Source organism: Gossypium hirsutum, chromosome D03 (genome assembly GCF_007990345.1).
Source record: "Gossypium hirsutum isolate 1008001.06 chromosome D03, Gossypium_hirsutum_v2.1, whole genome shotgun sequence".
Lineage (NCBI taxonomy): Eukaryota > Viridiplantae > Streptophyta > Magnoliopsida > Malvales > Malvaceae > Gossypium > Gossypium hirsutum.
This window is the reverse complement of record NC_053439.1, coordinates 48,748,548-48,769,122: the sequence shown is the minus strand read 5'-3', so window position 1 is coordinate 48,769,122 and position 20,575 is coordinate 48,748,548. Positions and strand designations below refer to the sequence as shown.

Below are 20,575 nucleotides of genomic sequence, written 5' to 3'. Positions count from 1 at the left end.
CAATTGAATTAGATTCGGTAGCCAACCTATTAATCGAAATAATTCAATTCGGTTGGTTAATTTGGTTAAAACCAAATTATGCACACCCCTAATTTCGATTGAAATTGTAAAATTGAAATAGTAAAAACTATGATGTTTTGGGTTCAAATGGCAAAATACGTATGTGTATTTTTCTAGATTTTATAAAAATTTAAAAATAATGGGTTTTTGGTAATTTCACAACTGAGATGAGACTTGGTTGATGATAAATACTAACCCAATCATACAAACTCTTAAATAATAGTATATAATTAATTATTGGCTTAACTCACGAATTGGTATCTCAACACTCTTTTTTCCATTTTGGTATTTTTTTTTGTCATAAGTGGTACTTAACTAATTTTTTCTTAAGATGGGACCTCCATTAGTCAAGTTGTTAAATCTTTTTTTTTTAAAGCTTAACCCATATTATTTTTTCTTTTACATTATTTCTCTCTTTATTTTTTTTCATATTTTCCCCTCTCTTTTTTTATAATGTATGGCAATACCAACGATGCTCGAAATTCATCATTCTATGATTGAAATGTTGGCATTTAACTTTGTTTTTGAATTTCATCGGCTGCTTGCTCCACCTGACGAGATTGAAAAAGTTATTTCATCGATTAGAACTAGTGTTTTCAGAATCATATCGAAACGGTCTGTCGAATCGAGAACCAGTTGGGATACCAGTTCGAAATAGGGCTTAAATCAATTGACTCACAAATCGATATAGGTTGGTTGAACCATGCTAAAAAATTGATCTGGTTTTCTCTATCTTTAATTTTTAATGTTCTATTTTTTATGAATTTTTAATAATTTATTTGATCGAACGAGAAGAATTGATCAAATTGAGAACCAATGACTTGTTTAGTACGACCATCAGTCCGATGAATAAAAAAATAAAGATATGCTATATGAAAATTTTTAATTGGTTATATTATTTAAGTAATAGATTTAAACAATTTAACTAATGATTGAGCTCACAGAGGTATGGGAAAGAAAAGTAGTTTAGGTACCAATTGTAACAAAAAAAATGTTTACGTACCAAAATGGGGAAAATGCATAGTTTAGGTACCAATTTATGTTTTAAGCTTCTTTTTTAAATAAACTTAATGGTTTGACTAACGGAGGTATCAATTTGGGGAAAAAAGTAGTTTAAGTACCACTTGTGATAAAAAAAAGTTTAGGTACCAAAATGGGGAAAAAGTTTAGTTTAAGTACAAATATGTAAGTTAAGCCATAATTATTTGGTGCACGCGATAAAAAGTTTAACTCCATAAGTGGGTTGAGATTTTGTCATGTATCATTTAGTTTTAAAATAAATAAATAAAACATATGATAAAATCTCAACATCGCTTATGGAATAAAAACTTTTTCCTAACCATTTATCAAATAATGACTCGTAGTATGTATATATATACACAAAGAGAGGGAGAGAGATTATTTGAACTTATTTGGTCTATTGAACCGAGGGCCTTCTAGCATTTTTTCCCTTGTATAATGCTATTCATACAAATGAGTGTTTCTTTCTCTCCCTCCCTCCCCCCCCCCTTTCTCTATATATTACGTAATAAAAGTAAGGATCTTTTAGTCATTTCCCAATTGAATTAGTGTCTGATTAACTTGTAACACAAATTCAGTAAAAAGCTAAAATAGAGTATATAGTATATACTAGACTATATATTATTTTCCTTTTATCTATGGTCAAATTCTACTATTAATCCTTGAACTATGCACAAATTTTAGATGTAGTCCCTATAATTCAATTTGGTTACTTTAGTACCTATACTTTTATGAATTGGTCAATTTTAGTCTATATAATTTTTTGAATTTTGAAATTTTAGTCCTAACCCAAACAATAGTAGTTAAATTTGTTTGGTTAAATTATGCAAGTAGTCATGTACTGTGTACAAAGTTATACATTTAGTCCATATTCTTTAATTTGACTATTCTTAGTCCTCATACTTTTTTATTTTAAAATTTTAGACGTGATGCAAATGATAATTGTTAAATCCACAAATTGGCTCTTTTGTGAGTAATAGGTGAAAATAACAAGATGGCATAATTTTACACATGTGATAACATGTTTGTTGCATAAGTTTTAAAAATAGTATAACTTAATAAATTTAATAGCTATTGTTTTGACTATTTTGTTAGGACTGAAATTTCAAAATTCAAAAAATACAATAACTAAAAATGACTAAATTAAAGCATATGAAATAGACCTACAACTTATGCATATATTGACTAATAGCAAAATTTAACCTTTACCTTTCTAATGAGCCCAAAAAGCAAAAACATGGTGAGGAAAAATTAAGGATTACAACAAGTAGGATATTTGTAAGATTTGTGATATTTGAATTTGAATTTATGTTGGAAAATTTGACTGTTGTGTCCCATTTCATGTTTGAACAACGATTAGAACAAGCTAATGGAGCAACCAAAGATTTTGTGTTGGCATATTTGAACTTTAAATGTCTTGTGTTTTGATCTTGATGTGTAGCAAATAGATAAGCATTTTGTGCATAATCAACATTATCTACTTGTGTAACTTGGAGAAAGAAGCATAGAGATTTGAAGTGTTGGATATGCTTATCATTATCCTTTTCTTTATCTTTTAAGTGTATCCGAAGCTGACGAGAGACTTGCATATGAAGGAATTTATGAGATAATTATTGGGGATAATTCAAGTGATAAAATCACGCTTTTAACTGAGAGTTTTAAGCTTATCAAAATACCACTAGAGAGACTATTGTATCAACCTATAAGTAGGTAGCATGTTATGTTCTTGGTAAAAAAATTTAGAGTGTCTTTTTCAATTGCTTTGTTAAATATTATTGGTTGTGAGTTTGACACTCCCTTTAAGTTTTCATTAGAGAGTTTACATTGATTGTAAGTGAGGTATTTGGAAGTATCATTTGCAATCATTTGGGTTTGACTTTAGGGGTGTAATTATTTATTGTGAGAGGGTAGATTGGACCTAAGCTAATAGTTGTATCGTGTTAATTGTTTAGTAAAATTATTCTTTGAGCGAGTCTCCACGAAGTAGGTTTTTTTTATAGAATTGCATTAAAAAATACTGTGTGTTATTTCTCTCCTTACTTTTCTTCTTGTTTTACCTTTTATGAAGTATTTGTCTCAACATATGTTCGAACAATAGTTGGTTGAAACAAGTGCAAAGTGAGGGCTTTTTCAATTGGTATTAGAGAAGGCTTCAGACATACGTGAATGTGATATTGTGTTCGGTTTGCAACTATAGAATCCATTGATACAATTAAGGATAAGTTGATGAATTATAACAAATCCATGAAAAAGTTTTCTAGAAAGGGAATGAATCCAGATGTTGAAAAGAGCATCAACTATATCAAGAAGATCCATATGAAAGATGATAATTATCAGACCAAGAAAAAGTAAATTCAATACTACAAATGTAAGGGATTTGGTCACATTCAATCTGAATGTGTTAACACCATTAAGAAGAAGCAAAAGTCACTTGTTGGGAGTGATGAAGAGTTTTGTGATTTTTCTAATTCAGATGAATATTTGATCAATTATACTACTTTTACTGCCACTACTCCAATTCATGTTCCAATAGATTGTGAAACAGACAAGGACTTAGATCATGATGTTGAGCCATATGATTCAATTAAAGATGTTTACTATGAGATGATAAAGAAGATAAAAATGGTGTGCCAAATAAATGACTCACTGGGAGAAGAAATCATCAATCTTAAAAGGGAGAATGCAAGTGTAACACCCCTTACCCGTATCCAACACCGGAATAGGGTACGAGGCATTACCAAAACACATACACTTGTAAACGTATTTAACCGAGTTATAAAATTTCATCAAAATTAAAACTTTCAAAATAATTAACATGTTTCTATAACTTTTCACAATATATCCTCAAAATATTATAATCATAATAATTAGGGCCTGCGAGACCCGATACATACTCATGCAATTTAATGCTTCATTTCCATTTCATTCAATTCGCAATTTCTCATGCTCATAATTTAAATCATATCACTAGCAATTTCCATTTAATTCACGTGCAATTCAATGACATCAAATTCAAAACTAATACGTATTTACCATTTAACTCAATGTTTATTGATTATACCATTCAATAACACATTTATGAAATTCTCAATTTAGCAATGAAAATATCACTTTAGTTTGAATAACAACATCGTCCTGATATAAATACACTACCACTTATCCATTTACTTTAATTCTTTTGGGCCCATTTGTCACTTACCATCCTTAATCAAATTAGGGAACGGTCACGGAAAATTGAGTACTTCACTTTCACTTTGCCATAGTATAACTATGGTCTTACGTATGATCACTTATCACTTGTCCCTGATCAGATAAGTGTAGCCACCTATCACTTTGTTTTTTGATCAGATAAGTGTAGCCACTTATCACTTTGTTTCTTGATCAGATAAGTGTAGCCACTTATCACTTTGTCTCTTGATCAGATAAGTGTAGCTAAAGCTATCACTTATCACTTTGTCTCTTGATCAGATAAGTATAGCCGAAGCTATCACTTATCACTTTTCACTTGTCACTTGATCAGATAAGTGTAGCCGAAGCTATCACTTATCACTTTGTCACTTGATCAGATAAGTATAGCCGAAGCTATTACTTATCACTTTCCACTTGTCACTTGATCAGATAAGTGTAGCTAAAGCTACCACTTATCACTTTGTCACTTGATCAGATAAGTATAGCCGAAGCTATTACTTATCACTTTCCACTTGTCACTTGATCAGATAAGTGTAGCTAAAGCTACCACTTATCACTTTGTCACTTGATCAGAAGTACTCAAATCCGGCGTTCCGCTTAATTTGATCATTTATTCATATATCAGGCTTACCAACATGTGTTAATTCATAAACCATTCATGGTATTATTTCATGCCAAATCATATACTGAATATACCATACACACATACTATGAAACTTTATTTTCACACATGAGCTTAAACCATGACCAATAATGCACAAAAATAAGCATCATTCATATTTCATCGTTTATGAGTTATAATCAAACATATGACCATTTATACACGAATCATTCATATATTTCCCAATTTTCCTCCTCCTCCTCTCCATTCCACATCCTTAATGTGTATAACACACTTAAACAACATTAACCATAATTTCAATATTCACTAACATGTATATTCAAAGCTGTTTATCCGAGTCAGAGTCACTAAATTATTTTTATCCGGAGCTACAGAGCTCCAAATTAAGATCCGTTAATTTTCCCTGAAACTAGACTCACATATCTTCATACCATAAAATTTTCATAATTTTTGGTTCAGCCAAATAGTACAGTTTATTCTTTAAAGTTTCCCCTGTTTCGCTGTCTGACAGTTCCGACCACTCTTCACTAAAAATTAATTATCTCATTGTACAGAATTCGGATGATGTTTTAGCTTGTTTCTTCTAAAAATAGACTCATTAAGGATTCTAACCATATAAACTATAACTCATAATCATTTTTGTACAATTTTTAATGATTTTCCAAAGTCAGAACAGGGGAACCCGAATTCATTCTGACCTTGTCTGACAAAATCTATTATATCTCATGATTTACAATTCCATTGCTCACATCATTTCTTTTATAAGAAACTAGACTCAATAAGCTTTAGTTTCATATTTTATTCATCCTCTAATTCAATCTCTACAATTTTTGGTGATTTTTCAAAGTTACACTACTGCTGCTGTCCAAAACTGCTTTAGTGCAAAATGTTGATTTCCATTTTGCCCCAAATTTCACAGTTTATACAATTCGGTCCTTTCTCAATTAACCCCTCAATTAATCTAATTTTCTCAATTAGTACTTTACTAGACATTATAAGTTGTTACACAACTATTGAAATTCAGAATTTCCACATATAACTCTATCTTCAAACTCTTTTACTATTAGGTCCCAAACATTCACTTTCTATTCAATTCTTTCAATAAAATCAGCATATGAACAATTTAAAGCTCTAATTTCATGCTAAATCATCATATACTTCCAGCACATATTCATATCAACTTTCAACTTCTTTCATAAAATCAAAAACTAATGGATTTAACAAGTGGGCCTAGTTGTAAAAGTCATAAAAATACAAAAATTTCAAGAAATAGTCAAGAATTGAACTTACTTGTAATAAAAATATGAAGAACCAGCTTGAAGAAGCCCTTCCATGGTGTTTTAGCTGATGAGAATTCAGAAAAATGAAGAGAAATCTAGATAATTCCACTTGGGTCCTAACTTTATTAAGCAAATTTTCCAATTTTCCAATTTTGCCCTTAATTCTCCTTACTTTCTTGCTGATTTCATGCCTCTGCCGTCCAGCCCAAATAGACCTTGGGTCTATTTGCCTTTAAAGCCCTCTTCCTTTTATCATTTAAGCTATTTAATCATTTCCCAAAATTTTGCATTTGTTACAATTTAGTCCTTTTTGTTCAATTAATTATCGGAACTTTAAAATTTCTTAACGAAACTTTAATACTAACTTTTTAACACTCCATGAATATTTATAAAAATATTTATGGCTCAGTTTAAAATCCCCGAGGTCTTGATACCTCATTTCGATTCTAATTATTTTAATATTTATTTCTAGTGCACTATTCACTATTTCAAAAATTTTCCTAACTTCATATTTAACTTATACTTACTAAATTAATAATATTTTCTACTCATTTTTTGAATTTAGTGATCTCGAATCACCGTTCCGACACCTCTGAAAATTCAAGCCATTACATTTTTTTTTTCGTCGGATTTGTGGTCCCGAAACCACTGTTCCGACTAAGCCTAAAATCGGGCTATTACAGCAAGGCTCGAAAAGGTGGTCCAAGAATCAGATGTTGCTAAAAAAACATCATTCTTAAATGGAACAAGGAAACTACAACATAAGCAAATTTGGATGAGAAAAGATCAAACAAATTTGAGTTATAAAGATCAATAAGTTATTGATGTTCAAGTGAAGTATAATGTTTCAACTTATGGAGATCATATTGGATATTTATTGAATATTGAACAAACTTCATTTAGATTTCGTGGAAAAGATTTCCACGAGCTACAACCCCTATTGTTAATGATGTAGCATTTAATCTCATCTTTTCTAAACATAAAGCAATCTGATTGGGGATGAATAGAGTAAATGAGAGTAATGATGCTAATTTGGTGATATTGTCTATTTTGATTTATAATTATGGTTGGTTTAATTGTGCTTGTAAAAGGATTTTCGATATGGTGGGTGAATTTATTTTGGCAAGTTGTTTTATTTGGTTTCTAATAGGATTCAATGGTGAATGGAAGTACATGCTAAGGGGAATATTAGTCAGATCATGAAGAAAACGCTTATGTACCAAATCCAATTATAATAGAAAGTGAAATAGAGCGAAATGTAACAAATAGGCAGGCTTTAGTTGAAAAAATTGACTCAATAAATGGAGATCTCCTAATCAGGGAGAGCTCCTTTGGCATCTTCCAACAAGAGGGAGGAGAAGTAGCAGTAAATGTTCAAAATAAGGATGAATAATGTTGATGACTGCTACATTATGTTTTGCCAAAGGAGGAGACTAGGTGCAACAAATGGAAGCATATGGTCAAGAGTTTTACTTTGATTTGATGAGAGTATTTGCCGATTTGATGGTGTTGATTTATGATGGTTATGGTATTTGTTTTGATTTAGCTTAATTTTCATGCTCTACATGTCTTGAATTTATGTTTGATGACTTTAGTGCATGTTTGGTTGACTATGTGATGAACAAACTTATTGACATGTGAAGTGATTGTTCTAGCATGGTTCTAACATATTCTATTTCTCTTGGAATTTGACTTGTTTGGATTGTGTGTTAATCACTTTGTCCAGGGTTTTGTCAAAATGCAAAAGGGAGAGATTATTGGAAACTTTGATTGCCCTATCCTATTTCATGTTTAAACAACAATTAGAATAAGCTAGTTTGGAGTAGTCAGATTTTGTGTTGGCATATTTGACCTTTAAATGTCTTGTATTCTGATCTTGTTATGTAATAAATGAAGAAGCATTTCGTTCATAATCAGCATTATCTACTCGTATAACTTAGAGAAAGAAGTAGAGAGATTTGGAGTGTTGAATATGCGTATCGTTATCTTTATCTTTTAAGTGTATCTAAAGCTGATGAGAGACATGAATATGAAGGAATTTATGAGATAATTATTGGGGATAATTCAAGTGATAAAATCTCACTTTTAAGCTTATCAAAATACTATTAGAAAGACTCTTGTATCAGCCTATAAATAGGTAGCATGTGTTCTTAATAGACAGTTTTAGAGTGTCTTTTTCAATTGCTTTGTTGAATATTATTAGTTGTGTAGTTCGATGCTCTTTTTAAGCTTTCTTTGGAGAGTAGTTTATATTGATTGTGAGGTATTTGGGAGAATGATTTGTAACAAATTGAGTTCGATTTTGGGGTTGGAATTATCCATGTGTAAGAGTATAGATTGGGCTTAAGCGCCAATAATAAAATTATTCTTTGAGTAAGGTTCCGCAAGGTAAAAACACGTATATAAATTTGAATTCATTTATTAGTATTTTTACCCAAATCAAATAGCATTATAGTTTGATATTCCAATATGGGGCGCTTACGGTGGGCTGTTGAAAGCATGGCAATTAGGGGCCGCACGGTTGTGCTTGAACTCATGCCTGGAGCTGCTGTCCATAATGCACTGGCAAGAGAGATCCAGAGCTTGCAGCGACGAGAGTGGACGACGAAAATCAGCCATGTCTGTCGGGAAGGAAATTGAGTAGCTGCTACTGCTTCCGGTCGGCAATTGGGATTAGTTCTACTCCAACAACCGCCAGATAAAGTTGCAAGCCACTCCACGATGATTTTCTATAAAAAAATATAAAAATTAAAGTAATAATTTTAAGAAATAAAACATATAATGTATTTGGATATTAGAAATTGAACCATTTTTCAGAATAATAAAGAGAATTTGAATAACAGTTTCAACTAACTAATTTGGTATCAGCAAAAGAAAAACAATATCCAATATCCAAATACATATATATATCCTCTTTTAAATACTAATAAAATACATTATTGAAATCCAAAAAAAAAATCCATTAACATCAAATATGGAAATGAATGTCCATTTAATTTCATTGGACCTAAATAAAATAAAACCCACACTAAAATACCATTTAACTAGTCGTTAACATCTAACAACAACTCACCTAAATCCATCGTCAAACTCAAGGGCGAAGTCATAAAATGTTCTGGAAGGACCGGAATTAAATTACACTTTTTTATAATTTTTAAAAGAATAAATTAATTTTTTATCATTTTGAGACCAAAGTATAATTTTACGATTATTAATTTAAGATTTTATAAATTAGAAAAGGCTCTATATAAAAAATTCCAATTTAAGAGGCACCCTTATGAAACCCTAATATTAAATTTAAGATAAATTAAAAATTAGTCTTTTTCAACTTAGATTAAACTCATTTATCTAATTTAAAAAAGAGTGTTTGATTCTCATTGGTTTATATAAATTTTATACGTAAATAATCTTATTCGTATGAATTCTATGAAATTAACTAAATTTAAATAGAAGAGAGAACGAAAGCAATTTTCTTTTTCCATAATTCTTTACAGGCCCAATTCCAACAATTTCAAAATTAATTATTTTTTACCTAAAAAACAAAAATAGTTAATTTTACTTAAAAGCTCAAATGTGAACTAAGATTTTGCTTTTTAAATTTTATAATTTTAAATATATTCATAAGTAAAATTATCCATGGACCAGGTTAAGTCGAGTTTAGGTTGGACTCTAACAAAATTTTAAGCCTGATTGCTAGGCTCGACGTAAAAAATGGGCTTAAATTTATAGTCAAACTTGGCCTAGATGAAATTCTAAAACCTAAGCCTACCCGTATTAATTTTTTAAAATTTATTTTTATATAAAAATTTTAAAAAATATAATACACTAAAAATATTAAAATAAAAGTTTTCCAACAAATTGAAAATAAATTAAAAATACTTAAATAACATTAAAATAAGTGCACCTTAACAAACAAATGTCTCAAAAATAGTAGCAAAATTAACAATAGAACAAGTGTTATACAATATCCAAACATTAACAACAAAATAGTAGTAACATAATAGTGAAATGATAACAAAAAACACAATAAAGAGTGAGAAAATAACAGCAAAAACAGGAGAGTTCTTTTATTGAAATTTTGGGCCAGGATGAATTCGGGTCAAGAAATCTTACTTGAGGTTTGACCCGTTTTCCAAACGGACATTATTTTTTTTCCTAAATCTATTTTTCAAACCTGTATTTTTACTCAAATCCTACCTTTCGAATCACTCTATCCATTTACAACTCAGCTATCTTAAATATTAAAATATTTAAATTCAACTTTAGATATAGATTAAATTTTCAAAGCTGGAATCAATAATGATGAATTATGGAATTTATCATTGGCGTTGACGTGGTTCTTTTCAAACCAATCAAAATTTGAGGCATACCTATGGGGTTTCAAGGTGACAATGCCAGCTTTCCTACTTGTAAACTCACAGTATGATGACGAAAAGAATAAGTAAATAAACTTGATAGCCTATCAATGATAGGGTTTTTATTTTATTTTATATCGTTGGATTGGGTCGTATCATGGGCAATATAAAAAAAAGTGCAAAATTATGATTTTCATCCTTGTATTCTATTAAATTTGAGTATTTAATATTTTTATTTTAGTTTTACATTATTTAATATGTTTACTATTAGTCAAAACCATTAACATCCTTAATCATTTCATTAATCGACCTATGTGGAGCTTTTTAAAAAAAAATAAAAACATAAAATGGGAACCCAAAATTTCTGATATCAAAAGGGTAAAGTTATGGATTCAAGGATTGTTATTTTCCAAATAATAAAATTTTTTATTGCACAGCATTAATTATGATAACAAAAATTAAGTTATGTCAAATTAAAATATAAATACTAAATTTTTATAATATAAGAACAAAAATTATAATTTAATTAAAAAAATTATAAACCCTTCGAGTTGAGATAGTAACAAGGTTTCACTCTCCTCAGCTCCGACACAAATATTACAACTCCTGTCTCACCCTACCCCAAACCAGACTTTCAGAAAAAGGGAAATTAGCAAAAATATCAAATAAAAACTAATCGAAAATTTCAGTTATTTTGCATCCTAAATATGTGACATCCCAATCCAAGGCCAAGCCAAAAGATTATTGCTATTATAAAACAATTGGGAAGCAAAGCAAAAGGGAACACTTTTTGCTACGATTGGCTATTAATGTACTTTTTCAGTTTTTTGAGTGTGGATGGGGATGTGTGGCTGTCCCCTCGATCAACATTTTTAGTTGCCATTTTTGTACAATCTCACACTTTATTGGACTACAATTCTTCAGCATTAAATTGGTTAGCTTTACGAGGAATAATAACCTACACTTACTTTTATTACAATTTGGTGGGGATGTGTGGGTCCAAAATTCCTTCTCATTATGAATAAAACCAAGCTTTAGAACTTTATAGAAAAAAAAAGGACTTTCCTGTTTCAGGTTTTGTACCAAAAGAATCAAATTTTACCTGATGGAATCTGCTTTCTAATCTACATGAAATGAAAAAAGAAAAGTTTTAAACGCACCGAACAAGTTCCTGATGATATGCCTTTATGCACCACATAAGAATATATGAAAGTTGTGGTCCTACATGCCTTAATGCTAGACAGAGAGAATATACTCTTTTTAGTTCACGGACCAAGTCAGAAACTACCATGTCTTAATGTATATTGAATCAATATTTAAATTATTATTGTAATCGCCGTCGTTGTGGTACAATTGAACTTACGACCGACTATGTTGAGGGGTGTTGATGGTGTTACTGGTTGAGGCAGCAAAACATAGACTGTGGACTGCTGTTGTGTTTTGAGGTTTGGATGGAAGAATGGCAGTGGCGGTTGAAGGAGGGGTAGCTGAGAATGAGAATCTTGATGATGCTGCATGAGAGAACAGTGGCATTAGTGTAGTACTGACCTGACCGTGCATTTGCCACGGCCAATCAGGGACACGTTGTGGAGGATCGAATTCAACCGGTTTCACCATTGTTCTTTCCTGGAAAAAACAAATCAAAATTGCGTTATCATCTTGTCCATTTTTTGCTTCTTTTAGTAGGTGGCATCTGGCATGTTAACATCTTGCTCATAAAAAAAAACACGATATTATTGAGATTATGATGTGTGTGTATATATATATGGATCCTGAAAATATAGCTAATGACATATTATATGAGCATGTTTTCCATTAATAAATATTCCAATCTACGACTAAAACCCTTCAAACTTTCAAGTCCTAATAGAGAATATTAAACACCGTTCATTGCACATGAAAATAAGTTCACATCAGCAGCAAAGTTATGGCAGAATCAACTCAACTATAACAACATGGGTTGATTTACCAAGTAATAGGAAATTATCGCGGTGAGGACGTGAGCAGTTTTTTTTTTGGTGTAAAGTCCTAATGATGAAAGGATTGAACAATGTTTAATGATTTAGAAGCTAAGCGATGAGGTGTACCTCACTAGGAAAGAATCTCGGATATGCACTATTCCAGAAAATAGGCTGATCTGAAGTCCCCGCTAACCCTTGGAAAGATGGAACACTAAATGTTGCAGCTGCAGGGTTCTCTGCCTGCAGAAGTAAATCATAGAGAACATGATCAATACCTTTATCGAGTTAAACTAAGTCAAGATGTTCAATTGTCATCCAAACATGCCACATATGGTGCTTCAAGATCAGCTAAGGCTAACAGATTAACACCACCTCTTCCTAATGCTCATGCAGGACATCAATATTCAATAGTACGTTGAAGAACAAGATTACCAATGTGATGAAACATACAAGTAAATTCAAAATAATTCGATTCAAAAGTTACCCTTAAACTCTTTCCGTTATTCATTTGGAGATGCCTCGCATTTTCCTTTTCCTTGGGACCATTGCTAACAGGCAGAGATATCCCCAGGTTCAGATCAAGGTTGTGACTATTGCCTGCATAAAGAGAGTTCAAAAAGACAAGTTAGCAGGAGCTGTTATCACAGAAGTTTCTTTGTAAAGTAACCCTGATTTCAAGATTATTTTCAACATCACGGACTGAATAAGTGATGGTAGCAAATAATACCTTTGTTCCTGGTATCAAAGACCATCTCCCCTTCATATGTACTCAGCTCAAAGTTAGTGACTGCCTCCCGTCCATTACTTTTGATAGCTGCCTTGTCATAAGCCCTGATTTCCAGAAAAAATCAAAAGGTAGACAAGTGTTGGATAGAACCCTATTGAGGTTGAGAATTCAGGGTAATAAATTCAGTATCAGGTAGAGTAATTCATGATCACTAGGACCTTGCTGCTTCTACTTTACTGTCGAATAGCCCAAGATAAATATACCTGCACGCAAGCATCGTAATCCCCACCATGAAACACCATCCCCAATTATTTTTCCTCTTTGAAATAGGCATCTTACAATTTTTTTTTTCTTTTTCCCATCCAAGGAGAAAAAACCAAACAACAATCCCACTGAGAATCCGTTCAAGAAAAACCGATTCTCAGTTCAACACCAAGAGGCACTCAAATCATTTTACATCCATACTCCTAAATGACAGCATGTTGACTGCAAAAATTTAAATTTCCTTAAACAAGTATCTCACCTTTTGCCTAGGAACAAGTATCTCACCTTTTGCCTAGGAACCGCCCCATCCGTGCTTCCCTCCTGCCGCATTTGTGCAACGTTACTCCTAGATATTTCGAGCTTCCCTCGAAAACCAGTACTCTGCCGAAAACCAGTACTCTGCCGACGAAGAACGTGCACGAATTCTTCCTTACTTAGATCCTTCGTCTGCACATTAACATAAGAACAAAGATTAACCATCAATTCAAACATTTATACTGTGAATGAGTTGTATCAATCAATATTTACCACAACAGTATCCAGAATCAAACCTGTTTCATATCATCCTCATAATCACAGAGACTGAAATTGATATCAGCATCAACACCTCGAAATTTAATAGCCGCTCGATCATAGGCTCTATAATTCAATATACCCAGAAATTAGAAAATTCTAAAATTAAATTAAGCTCAATACAACTTCAGCCAAAAAAAATTCAAAACAAATTATTTTTCCAGTAAACTACCTGGCAGCAGCATGAGCAGTGTCAAATCCACCTAAAAAATTAAAATCAAAGAGAGAGAAGAAAATGATCAAAGAAAAACATACCAAAAATAGAAAACAAACAAATAAATTTCCTTATTAACAAAGTTGCCAACATCAAAACAGAACTAATTAATCACATTCCATACCCAAATATACTTGTTTCCCGCAATCCCTGAAACAATAATAATAGCAAAAATAAATAAAATCGAACAAATAATTCGAAAGAAAACATACGAAATTTCAGTTAAAATTACTTAACCGATCAAGTCAAAATTCAGTTACACCCCCAATAAGGAATTTCCCATAAAAACTGATGGAATTTTTTTAAAACGAAGAAAAAATTATACCAGATATGAGATTCCCATCGTCCAGTTCTTCTGTAGAAAGTAACTCCTCGATACTGCGAGCTTCTAGAGCGAGGTCCACGACGGCTTTTCTTCACCGTCTGTAAAGGTGGTTGTTGTTGCATCACTCGCGGCTCAGCAGCAGCCTCTTTTCTCTCGAATGAAAGATCGATCCATTTGCTCTTGTTGCTACTGTTTCCCGAGCTTTGACCTTCAGAGCTTCCGAAATCCGCTCCGATTCCCTTCACCGGAAACAGTTCCCTGGTAACCACTAATGCCGCCTCGTGGTTTCGGCTCTCCCTTCCGACCTTGAGTATGTCGAAACTCAGAGTGAACGCCTCCCCGCTGGCGCGTGTCGAGCACGACTCGCCGTCTTCGTTGACGATTGACGAATTCGAGGTCCCGGATTCGTCCATTTGGTTCCTTGAACCTTCGTTGATGAGCTCATCAGTAAAAGGTGCCACCGAGTCCAATCCCTGAGTCGACTCAGGTGACGCGACATTGAGATTAAGATCTAGCATTTCGTATTACGACTCAGCTTTGACTCCGAACCCCTTTTAAGAAATTGTATAAAAAAAATATATTGATAATTGATATCAACTTCTCGCTGTGACCTTCAAAAACAAAATCGTAGGTCAATATTCAGACGAAATCGTTGAAAAGCAAAGGAAGCTTAAAATGAAGGTTGGCATTATAGAATTACCCAGCGATCAGTTCACAAAGAGGAAGAGATGATCGCCGATTAGTTGATTTCCATTAACAAAGAAAGAGAGAAAAAGGAAGGAGATGGGACGTGTGAGAGAAACATACTACAAAGACAGAGACTCCATTTTTGTGAAGCTCAGTTAGAATATCATTATATAAACATCGTTCTCTCTTTTGGATATCGGTTTCGCCGGTTGCCTGTTCTTTTCTTGTTGTCCACACAAAAGATCTTTTATTTATAAAAGTATTATCTTAAGAGGTTGATTTTTTAAAATAATATTTATTTTTTTGTGTTACTGTTTTGGGTTAATTACATTAGATATCTCTAAAATTGGTCAAATTCTAATTTAGTTCTTAAAAAGTTTAAAACATTTTAATTGAATCCTTATCCTTCTGTTATCTATCTCATTTACTTTTCCCGTTAATGACACTTATCACCTTAATTACAACACTTACTTGTTTTTTCATACTTCTTTTTATTTTTTATAAATAAATACCAATAAACAGTAACTTGTGTTATAATTAAAATATTTTTAGATTTATAATTATTTATAATAGGGTTAAAATGTAAATTTACCACCATATTATTGGTGAATATTGAAATCTTCAACTATACTTTATTTTATTTTGATTAATATTTACCATTATATTTTTAGAATATTGTTAAATTTTTATCACTAATTTTATTGAAATTTTCATTAATTTTATTTTTAATTAAATTTACCTTTGATGATTTAAAAATAAAATTTAACAAAGAAGAATATTTTTTGAAATGCTTTATTTTAGTAGTTAAAAATAAGTTAATTTATAAAAAACAGTTTACTTTTTATAAATAATTGTTTTTATTAGTTTTTAATATTATATTAATTTTAAGCATTAAACTAAAATATTAATTTTTTATTAAAATTTGTTAAACTAAAATTGAGTAGTAAAATTCAAACAAAATTAAATTTTAGTGACAAAATTCATGATAAAGTGGTAAATTTATCTTTAACTAAAAAATTAATTTGCACATTAACACTTTATAATATTATTTAACTCTATTAAATTTATAAAAATACAAAATTAACCCAATGTTTTTTAGCACGTTAGTCCATTATTATTGTATTCAAATATTTTATTAATTTGATGTCACTCAGAATCGGGTCATCAATTCAGTTTTGAATTTACTCAAAACTCTTATTTTTAATGTCTCGAGTGTAATTTTATCTTTCCATATAAAATTTTAAAAAATAATTGCACATAATAAATTTCGAATCCAAAATAATATGATTTTTAAAATTTTTAAGTAAAGAAAATTATTATTATATAATTTTTTAATTACTTTAATCTATTACATGCATTTTTCACATAATTATTGATGCCACAAAATCTAATATTATAAAATATGTTTTATATGGTAATATTCATAATCTCAGGACGTTGATATTAAAATCAAATCACCGTCCCTTTCATATAAAAAGTCCTTCCCCATTTGACCCACCTATCAGGTCTTTTAATCTAACGGTTAGGATTTTTTGTCATACTCACTTTAGTAAGCTAATCCAACGTTCAGGGATCATCCATTTATTATTGGGGCTTTTGTATTTCTCTCAATGATTTGACTAATTAATTATCTAAATTCCAAATGTCCACTATTTAAATTTCTTAAATAAAACAAGTTTTTTTCATATATATTTTTAATCTAATTTTATAGTTTCTTAATAAATTATATATTATTTTGATAAAAAATTAATTATATATTATTCTTACATGCAAACATATCTCAATTACATTCATATAAATATATCTATATGTAAATATAAGTTTTAAAATTATTAATTAAATGTAATAATTTAATTTAATAATTTTTTTAACATTAATCACATTATAGATTCTTATCATATCTGTTTTTTTTATACAATACCTAGAACTATTCATAGTCTCCCCAACCCTTAAATAGGAGGATAATGCGCTTCAACACATTCGAACCCATGTCCTCCTGCACTGGCAACAATGTCGATGTCAATTGAGCTAAGACTTAATTGAAAATTTAATAGCTTTTAATTTTAAATATAATTATAGAAAAATAAAAGGGTTAAGATGAAAATTTTTTTAAAATTTAGTTTAAAATATCAAAATTTTGTACCAACCGATATACACTAGTACAAGCTAATATTGACCGAAACAAGCTAAAACGCACTAAAATTTTGACCGCAATGGAACATAAACTACTTGGTACCGGTTTAGGACTAGAACGATATGTACCAACTGATATGACTGGTACCAATATGGTGCCAACTACCATGATTTAAATCCCCTTGAGTTTTTAAATTTTTTATTTTGCTCTTATAAATAGTATCTAAAAATAAGATAAATTTGATTTCTTTTATAGAATTTATAATTTTTATAATAAATTTAGTAACATTTTTAGTTCATTTAGTGAACTAATACAAAGTAATATCTAAATATTAATTTGGTAAAAGAAAATCTTAAATAATTACAATATCAATACAAATTGAGGATACTTTAGTCTCTTTATTAAAAAAAACAAAAAAAATATGCCTCTAGTGAACTTCGAGCTCATGCCAATTGCATTAGTAAAACATTAAATTTACTACCCAACGAAAGCTTATTTTAATATTTTTTTATACATTTTAATTTTATTACGCACACTTTATTACCTCCATCAATTATACATATCGATAATGTTATTGATTGAGTTGGTGTCGAGTCTTAAATTAATTCGACACCAACTCAGGATTGATGACAACATCATTATAAACATTTTTATTTTTAATTTGATGTATTTATGTATTTAAATTTTGTTTTACTCACAATTTAATCTAATTTTTTATTTTTAAAACCATACATATTTTATATGTTATTATTAATTAAATTCATACCATTTATGGTATATTATTTTTAAACACTTTTTTATATATTAAATACATTATTTCTACATTTATATGCTGATAGAATTTCTAGTAATATAATAATATTATTTTTATAAAAAAAATAAATTAATTGCAACAACAAATTATTAAATTATTGGATTAGTTGTATAGCATTAAATTTAAGGTTTTGTACTTATCTTCAACATAGAAACCTTTATGTAATCCCCACCAAATAAATTGAGTTGATATGTAGCTTTGTCTATTGTTTCAATTTCTTCAACATATATACATATTTAAGAAATTAAAATAAATTGCCGGTTAAGTTTTAGTTCGACTGGCATGGGTATTGTTGCCAATATAAGATAATATGGATTTGAGTGTGTTGAAACGTATTGTCCTCCCATTTATGGGTTAGGAGGAACTATGGGCAGTTTTAAATATTATGTTAAATGAACAGATATAATCAAAACTTATAATAAAAATTTTGAATTAATAATAAGTTGTCACACAAACAATATGTACAGATGCAACCTTTTATTTGTTTCTTTTTTCTTGTTCGGAGTAGTTTTTATATAAATATACTTTATAAAAATAATCAGCTTTTAGTTATTTTTTCAATCGAATTGATGCCCGATTAACTCGTGACATCAATTTCATTTGAAACTTAAACGATAGCATAGATAAACATGTGTGTATATTTAATTTTAAGTTCCACAATAATTGTTGAAAGATTATTTGATATATGTTAGTGGAAAATTAAGACTCCACCATCATCAACATACAAATTGTGTCATAGGGTGTTCAAACGGTTAATCGTTCGGTTAATTAAACTGAATTAGTATTAATCGAATTTTTTAATCCTTTAACCGAATCAAAATATTTCGATTAATTCGGTAGGTTAATCAAATTAACCAAAATTTATTTGTTTTTGTTTTTTTTTTTGGTTAAAACAAGTATAAAACATATAAAAAAATTGATAATGTTAAATTGACCGAATTATCCAAATTAAAACTACATATAATTTGTATTATTAATTATTAATTATTAATTTTGATTAATTCGGCTAATTACCCGATTTCGAACGGAATTAACCGATAACTAAACTTCCAAAATATCATTAACCGAATTAGATCGATTTGATCGGTTAATTCGATTTTAATCGCAATTTGAACACCCCTAGTCATATACCTTGTTTAGGTATAATAAAAATATAAAAAAAAGTATTAAGAAAAGACACGCGACATAATTTGAAATTTATTTAGAATGAAAAAAAAAATCTATTAGCATTTGATATATTGTAAGTGAATTCTAAAAATAAATTTAAAAATTTTAATTTAATCATTTAAAAATTATAAAGATATAGATTATTAAAATGATGAAATTATATTTTTACTATCATAAAAATATATAATTTAATTTCGATAATTTTCTGATGTCGTCCCTACTTTATATTAAATTAAAATTTATTAGTATTTTGAGTTATTTTGATTTTTATATAATCTCTCTAACCATTAATATTATTTGACACATGGGTATAAATTCTATAATAATTGTAATATAATTTCGTTATCTTTGTCTATACTTTAACCGACCAAATATAAAATCTGTGATCCACGTATGAAATTTCCATCAAAATGGTAATAATAAATTGACAAAACTTCCAATTTAATTAAAAAAAAATATTTGATATATTGTGAGCAAAGTTTTTTTAGAAGGATAGAGTCCAAAAATTTCGGTGTATCAAATAATTAATTTTATTATATATCTATTTTTCTTAACCTTGTCCTAAGGTACTTCATTGTGCCTAGCATTACCACGCCTCATTTTGGTACCTTGCTAATATCATGAATTCGTTGTTTTATGGCATGCTCAACATGTGAAATCTCACCCTTTAACTTGTCAATAGAAGTGTCGAGCTTCCTTTCTACATTAATAACATATGAATAGGGTGATCATTCGATCGAATCGAATCGAAAATTTTCTAGTTAATCGAGTTTCCAAATCTCATTTTAACATCCTAACTTTATTTGAACTTTTCTCGAATCGAGTCGAGTGAGATGGAATTTGAATCGAATCAAATCGAATATATTTGTTCGAGTTAAATTTTAAAAAATAATTTTGGGTCATTGTAACCACTGTCACCCATAGTAATAAAATTTGTCCGCCTTAATCAAATTTTTTTATTAACTTTCATCGCCTCATAATTTATTTATTAATTTTTTATATTTTGGTTAGCTTCTTTGCTTGCTTAGTTGTTTCAATTATCTTCAGATTCTTGTCACTGTGTATTTTAGAATTAAAAAATTTATTAAATGTAAAAATATGACTTTTTTAATAAAAGTTATTTTAAAAATAAAATGTGAAATTGATACCAATATAAAATTTTAACACGAATATTTTATGGCAT

The 20,575-nt window shown here is 29.8% G+C and overlaps 1 pseudogene; it reads right to left on the bottom strand.

Moving 5' to 3' along the window:
* Positions 1-11,544: 11,544 nt before the first annotated feature.
* LOC121215563 (ethylene-responsive transcription factor RAP2-7-like) lies at positions 11,545-15,494 on the bottom strand (annotated as a pseudogene).
* Positions 15,495-20,575: the final 5,081 nt, after the last annotated feature.